Source organism: Theropithecus gelada, chromosome 3 (assembly GCF_003255815.1).
Source record: "Theropithecus gelada isolate Dixy chromosome 3, Tgel_1.0, whole genome shotgun sequence".
Classification (NCBI taxonomy): domain Eukaryota; kingdom Metazoa; phylum Chordata; class Mammalia; order Primates; family Cercopithecidae; genus Theropithecus; species Theropithecus gelada.
In genome coordinates this window covers 84,515,521-84,523,088 of record NC_037670.1, presented here as the reverse complement: position 1 = coordinate 84,523,088, position 7,568 = coordinate 84,515,521, and the positions used below count along the sequence as shown (strand labels likewise).

General features: G+C 41.3%; 1 pseudogene across 1 annotated transcript; it reads right to left on the bottom strand.

Moving 5' to 3' along the window:
* Positions 1 to 2,206: 2,206 nt before the first annotated feature.
* On the bottom strand, positions 2,207 to 3,254 carry LOC112621331 (annotated as a pseudogene). Its single transcript, XR_003118706.1, has one exon. The product of XR_003118706.1 is annotated as a peptidyl-prolyl cis-trans isomerase A pseudogene (transcript).
* Positions 3,255 to 7,568: the final 4,314 nt, after the last annotated feature.

Below are 7,568 nucleotides of genomic sequence, written 5' to 3'. Positions count from 1 at the left end.
TTTTTATATATTCTGGAGACAAGTACCTTATTAAACATATGATTCAAAACATGTTCTCCCATTCTGTGAGTTGTCTTTTTATTTTCTTAATGATGTTTTCTGAAGCACAAAAGTTTTTAATTTTAATAAAGTCTAATTAATTTATTTTTTATTTTGTCATTTGTGCTGTTGGGATCACATCTAAGAAACTATTGCTAATCCAAAGTTATGAAGATTTATACCTATGTTTTTTCTAGGAAGGTTGTATAGTTTTAATTCTTATTTGTAGATCTATGATTCATGCTGTGTTAATCTTTGCATATGGTGTGAGGTAGGGACATATCATATTTTAAGAATAAAAGTATTTAAGAAAAAATATTTCAGAATAAAATGTTTTTAAGAATAAAAAGTTTTAAAAATAAGTTTATGATCATAATGAACTGACAGCTTTCAAAGTCCTAATATTTGTTGTTTCAAAATTTGTATGCCTGTAGGCTAGAAATTTAAATTGATCATCATTAGATTGAATTAGAAAAAGATATACAAAAACAAAGTCAGCTTTTTCCTTTTTAAAAAGATTGAATAATGGAATTGTCAGATGGCTGCCATCTGTGTATTGTTCCATTAACAAAGTATATGCATGTGTTTTTTGCTCCTCCCAATAATCTCATTATTCACAAGAAAGCTAAAAATAGTCATGAAGATCTAGGTGATAAATTTTAAGCAAACAGGCAATTAAAAAATAACAGGATTGTGAAATATCCAATTAAAATCATATTAGAAAATGGTCCAGGAATACCCAAATAACTTTTATGTACATTATATGGAGATAAATGGATCTTTTTTTTTTTTTTTTTTTTTTTTTTTTTTTTTTTTGAGACGGAGTCTTGCTCTGTCGCCCAGGCTGGAGTGCAGTGGCCGGATCTCAGCTCACTGCAAGCTCCGCCTCCCGGGTTCACGCCATTCTCCTGCCTCAGCCTCCCGAGTAGCTGGGACTACAGGCGCCCGCTACCTCGCCCGGCTAGTTTTTTTTTGTATTTTTTTAGTAGAGACGGGGTTTCACCGTGTTAGCCAGGATGGTCTCGATCTCCCGACCTCGTGATCCGCCCGTCTCGGCCTCCCAAAGTGCTGGGATTACAGGCTTGAGCCACCGCGCCCGGCCAATAAATGGATCTTAAACTTTCTGGTTTTCATTTTCAGAGGTCATAGACGTTTAAAAAATTTTTTTTGATAATGAAAGAATATTTATTTCCATGTTGTGCTCAGGCCTGAGCTAAAGTACATTAAGACATTGAATGATGTCACCCAGGGATATGTAACCAGACAATATACAGGACTAAGATGAACAAGTGGTGGTGGTGGTAGAGGGGGTTGCATCAGTAATTCATGTAGAAGGAACCAGGCAGACAGTAAAACAAAAATTTGCAAAACACACCAAGTGATCAAATCTCACATCTTCAGGATAGGCAAACTTGATTGCTGGGTTAAGAACTTTAGAGGGCAATTAAGGTGGGCAGTGGTGGCATTTTCTCAGCTTAGATTGTCCTCTGATATGTATATTTCAGCCTGTACATCTACTTGCCAGCACTGTACATTTAATTTCATGAGAAACGAAGTCCTCAATTAAGGAAAGGGAATCGCTTTGACCAGATCTTTTGGCTCAGATTTGGCAGGTTGGCAAGATCTTAAAGTTTCCATAACCAAAGTTAGAGAGAGGCTCTATATGCTAGAAGCAGTAACTAGTCACTGCATGTGGTCTGGGCCTTAATCCTCTGCAGGAAGACTGACTACAGCATCTGGCTTTTCAGACTCTACCTAGGAATTCCACCATAATTAAAAGATGTATAAACTTGACCTACATCCTCCAACTCAAATAACTTAAAGGGCCCAGGACCCTTCCCCATAGAGCCTAAAGCCCAATATCCTTCCCTCAAGGAATACCAGCAGTGTTCAAGTTTAGCTTTGTTACAGAAAATGAGTCATAACAGATTTCTCAGTTTGTGACACTAGTCACCTTGAAGAACACCTCTAAACGCATGAACTCATTGAGACTGGTCCAACCTCTAATTTCTGACTCCTTGTTTTTCCTGCCCCTGCCTACCTTTAAGAGACAGACTCTCACTCTGCCACCTAGGCTGGAGTGTAGTGGCATGATCATAGTTCACCACAGCCTTAACTCCTGGGCTCAAGCAATCCTACCATATCAGCCTCCTGATTAGCTAGGCCTACAGGCATGCACCACCAGGCCGGGCTAATTATTTTTTGTAGAGACAGGGTCTCACTATGTTGCTCAGGCTGATATCAACTCCTATCCTCAAGTGATCTTCTGCCTTAGGTTCCCAAAGCGTTGGGATTACAGGTTGTGAGCCACCATGCCCAGCCCCTGCCTACATTTTCAATATTCCACTCAACAAATAACATTGAGACTTCCTGGGTCTGGAAAGTAAAAAAAAAACTAAGTACTATGTAGAATTAAGCAAGCATGTGAGTGATGTTTCAGAAGTAACCTGTTTCTGTTTCAAGTAAGGCCTACACCAATGCCCTAACTCAAACAAGGACAGACAATAGTTAATTAGTTTTTATTTCATAATCATAAACTTAACTCTGCAATCCAGCTAGGTATGGAAGGGGATGAAGAAAACATGGAACCCAAAGGGAACTGCAGTGGAAGCACAAAGATTCTAGGATACTTCCAGCAAATGGGGTGGAGGGGTGCTCTCCCGAGCTACAGAAGGAATGGTCCGGTGGTTAAGGTAAAACACAAGTCAAACTTACCAGAGCTGTCCACAGTCATCTATGGTGGTCTTCTTGCTGGTCTTGACATTCCTGGATCCAAAGAGCTCCATGGCCTCCACAATATTCATGCCTTCTTTCACCTTGCCAAAGACTACATGCTTGCCATCCAACCACTCCGTCTTGGCAGTGCAGATGAAAAACTGGGAATAGTTTGTATTGGGTCTGGAATTTGCCATGGACAAGATACCGAGACCTGGATGCTTCAGGATAATGTTCTCATCTTCAAATTTCTCCCCGTAGATGGACTTGCCACCAGTGCCATTACAGTGTGTGAAGTCACCACCCTGACACATAAACCCTGGAATAATTCTGTGAAAGCAGGGACCTTTATAACCAAATCCTTTCTCTTCAGTGCTCAGAGCACAAATGTTTTCTGCTGTCTTTGGAATCTTTTTTGCAAACAGCTCGAAGGAGACGTGGTCCGAGGGCTCGCTGCCGACAGTAACGTCGAAGAACATGGTGGGGTTGTCCATGGCTGATAGTACCAGGACTCCTGGCGACAGTAACCTCTGCAAAGCTGGTCATAGAAATTTGAGAGTTTCTCCTAGATGGAAGTTTTAGCTATTTATTTTTATATTAAATGGTAAATTCTTGACTGTAGGTACCTTTTCTTAATCCCCTTTGTTTTTATTTTTTTCCGTCCCCAGGGCAGCCATGTTTGCTTTTACGGATTGTGTAGTACACAGCTCTAAAGAGTGCCTGGGGTTGAGCAGTGCACATCTATCTCACTGTACAGGGAAGCCCGGACTGTCACAATAAACTGCAGGCAGCAAGTCTTTTTATTTATTTGCTGGGTTAAAATGATTCCCATAAGTTCCCTCTAAAATTACCGACAGATTTTCGGTGGGAAGAATGCATTGGAGACTGGCATTAAACACTAGTCCAGGTTAATATTTGCATTGAATGCCTCTCTTATATCTTTTAGCATACATTAAAATGGACTCTAGTCTTGTTCTAGTAAAACCCACGACTGAGTGAACCAAGGACGAGACTGCCGGTTGGTCGTGCACACTCTGGAGGGTGCCAGGAGGCTGGCTTCATCCATGTTGCAGTGTTTCCTAAGGAATATCTTACATCTAGAGGCTATGGTGTCTCACATCTTTGTCCCCAGTTATCTACCGTGTGTGTACCTTGCATTCCTTCATTTTCAGAATGCAGAATTGAACTTGGCTTTGAAGTAAAACAATACTGGTTTTTGAGTGATCCAGCAGCTGTTATACTTTGGTGAGAGTTTTCTTCTCCACCCAAGTCTTGTTTTCCATTTCTCTCTCCACCACTTTCTCTTCTACCCCCACCTCTTCCAGCTTACTCTACCCAATTACCATGCCAGAAACAATTCTTGTCTATCTCCTTTCCCAAAGAGATGCTTCCTTTATTCAACTGCTTAAATAAGTAAAACAAAGTTTCCCTTTCCCCTGAAGCACCTGCTCAAAATATAAGCGGGAGACCAATTATAACCCAGGAGACAAATCCCCTTTGAACAGCTCATCCAGGGAATGGATTTGGAGGCTTATCTTCGGTCTGAATCACAGGGTCACACCAGGGTCATCCCTAGAGCAAATTGTCCCCTTGGCTTCCACTGAACTTACCCTGAAATGTGCACACTGGATCTCTTTTCCCATGGATTATGAAGCTGTTTTGTGAAGGCTGCTCATTTGATGTACTAATCAGCATCTTGACATAACACATGGGAAGAGTTTAAACGTTTGCTTTTGTACTGCAAGGCTTCTAGGGTACTTTCTAATTAGGTCCTTGTAATCACAGACAAAAGCCTGTGACTGTAAATCTGAAAAAATGACTTCCAAAGCATAGGGCAGTGCTTCTCAGACTTTCATGTGTGTACACATCATCCAGGTATGTCATTTAAGTGCAGGTTTTAATTCCCTAGGTCTGAGGCATGGCCTAAGATTCTGCATTCTAACAAGGTTTCAGGTGAGGCTGATGCTGTGGTCTGCTGGACTGCACTTTGAGAAGACCCTACTTGATGGACAGTCAGCCAGGAAACTTTCAGTTTGAGGCATAATTAGTGAAACTTCATATTCCTTAACTACTGCCCAAGGGCCTTGAATGGTAGATGCACCTGTGTATGGTAGATGCACCTGACAGTGATAATCTGACTTCAGCATACCCTGAGAATGACCCTGCATGGTAGATGCACACAAATGTGTATTTGAAGTTCTGACCTAAGGAATTCAGAAGTTGCCAACCTGGAGATTCATTCCTTATCCGTGAGGAATATCTGAGCCCCTCACCCATGCCAAGGAACACAGGCTGTACAAGAGATCAAAGCCCTGTGTTTTGGGTTAAATGAAGGTTACCAGTTGGAGGTTGTTAGGAGGAGGGTGCTAAGTGAAAATGCTATTTCAACTGCGTGCTTCTTACAAGCGGCTCTCCTGCTTTGCCCTTGCCCGCTCCCACTGGACAGTTCCATGTAGCCCACTGTCACTGAACCATCCCTATATGTAAGTAAGTTTCCCTCAATAAACCCCATGTCTGCTTTGCTGGCTCTGGGTCTCTTGTTCGGGCTCTTGAAGCTGGTGCATTCCCTATTGGAGCTGAGAGGGGTCTGGCATGATTGATTTCCTCTGTACAACTGCCCAAACTTTGCTGAGCATTCTTATTTTTACCTCCTTTCTCTGGTTCAAATGTTTTATTGTTGTAGTCATCATTTGAATGATACTTATTTGTTTTCATGCCTGCCTCCTAGACTCTGAGCATGTAGGGATAAGACAGCCAATTCTCATTCATCTTTGGATCAAGGGCACCTAGAACAGTATCTGGTAAAACACACACACACACACACACACACACACACACACACACAGAGAGTAGGCACTCAACAAATACTGGATAAAAGAAAAACTGATAGATTAAACTCATAAAATTAAAACCTTCTATCCATTCCAAACATCATAAACAGGATACAAAGGCAAATGATAAACTGAGAAATATATTTGCAGTGTATTAAGATCTCTTATGAGTTGTTACAGTTTGAGTTGGGTCTGTCAAAAGATATGTCACAGTCCTAACCCCCAGTATCTCAGAATGGGAACTTACTTGGAAATAGAGTCATTGCAGAAATAATTAGTTAAGCTGCGGAGTAGGGAGGGCTCTTAATCCAATATGACTGGTGTCATAAAAGGAGGAGACATGGACATACAGGGAGAACCTCATGTGTGAATGGAAGCAGAGATTCAGCTGATGGAGCCACAGGCTGTGGAACACCTGGGGCTGCCAGAAACTGGAAGAGGCAAGGAAGGATCCTCCCTAGAGACCTCAGCGAGAGTATGTACTGCCAATGCTTTGATTTTGCACTTGCTGTCTCTAGAATGCTGAGAATACATTTCTGTTGTTTTAAGCCACCTAGTTTGTGGTATTTTGTTACAGCAGCCCTGGTAAACTGACACATAAGCAACAAGAAAAAGAATGATCTAGTAGCAAAGGGGGCAAAGAACCCAATCATAGGTAATGCACAAACAAATGCAAATTGCTCATAAACAAACAACGTTCAAGGGCTAGTAATCAAAGCAATGCAAAATGAACACAACATTGAAATGCTCTTTTTATCTTATTATATTTATTATTTTAATTAGGAAAAAATACAGTGTTGTGAGTTTAGGACAACCAGGCCCTCTTCTGCGCTTGAGCCACTAGTAGCTGTTGATATTACCTCCAAATATATCTTAAGTTGTTCCACTTCTCTCCATGTCTTCTGCCATTGCTTCCTTCTAAGATACCATTGTCATTGTCATTGACTGTTTAAAAATTTTATTATACTTTAAGTTCTGGGATACATGTGCAGAAAGTGCAGGCTTGTTATACAGGTATAACATGGTGCCATGGTGGTTTGCTGCACTCATCAACCCATCATCTATATTAGCTATTTCTCCTAATGCTATCCCTCACTTATTCCCCCACCCCCTGACAAGCCGTGGTGTGTGATGTTCCCCTCCCTGTGTTCATGCGTTCATGTGTTCTCATTGTTTAACTCCCACTTATGAGTGAGAACACACAGTGTTTGGTTTTCTGTTCTTGTGTTAGTTTGCTGAGAATGATGGTTTCCAGCTTCATCCATGTCCCTACAAAGGACATGAACTCATCCTTTCTTTGGCTGCATAGTATTCCATGGTGTATATGTGCCACATTCTCTTTATCCAGTCTATCATTGATGGGCATTTGGGTTGGTTCCAAGTCTTTGCTATTGTGAACAGTGCCGCAATAAACATACGTGTGCATGTGCCTTTATAGTAGAATGATTTATAACCCTCTGGGTATATATCCAGTAATGAGATTGCTGGGTCAAATGGTATTTCTGGTTCTAGATCCTTGAGGAATTGCCGCACTGTCTTCCACAGCGGTTGAACTAATTTACACTCCCACCAACAGTGTAAAAAGCATTCCTCTTTCTCCACATCCTCTCCAGCATCTGTTGTTTCCTAACTTTTTAATGATGGCCATTCTAACTGGCATGAGATGGTATCTCATTGTGGTTTTGATTTGCATTTCGCTAATGACCAGTTATGATGAGCTTTTTTTCACATGTTTGTTGGCTGCATAAATGTCTCCTTTTGAGAAGTGTCTGTTCATATCCTTTGCCCACTTTTTGATGGGGTTGTTTGTTTTTTTTCTTGTAAATTGGTTTCTTTGTAGATTCTGGATATTAACCCTTTGTCAGATGGATTAAAGACTTAAACATAGCCGGGCGCGGTGGCTCAAGCCTGTAATCCCAGCACTTTGGGAGGCCGAGACGGGCGGATCACGAGGTCAGGAGATCGAGACCATCCTGGCTAACA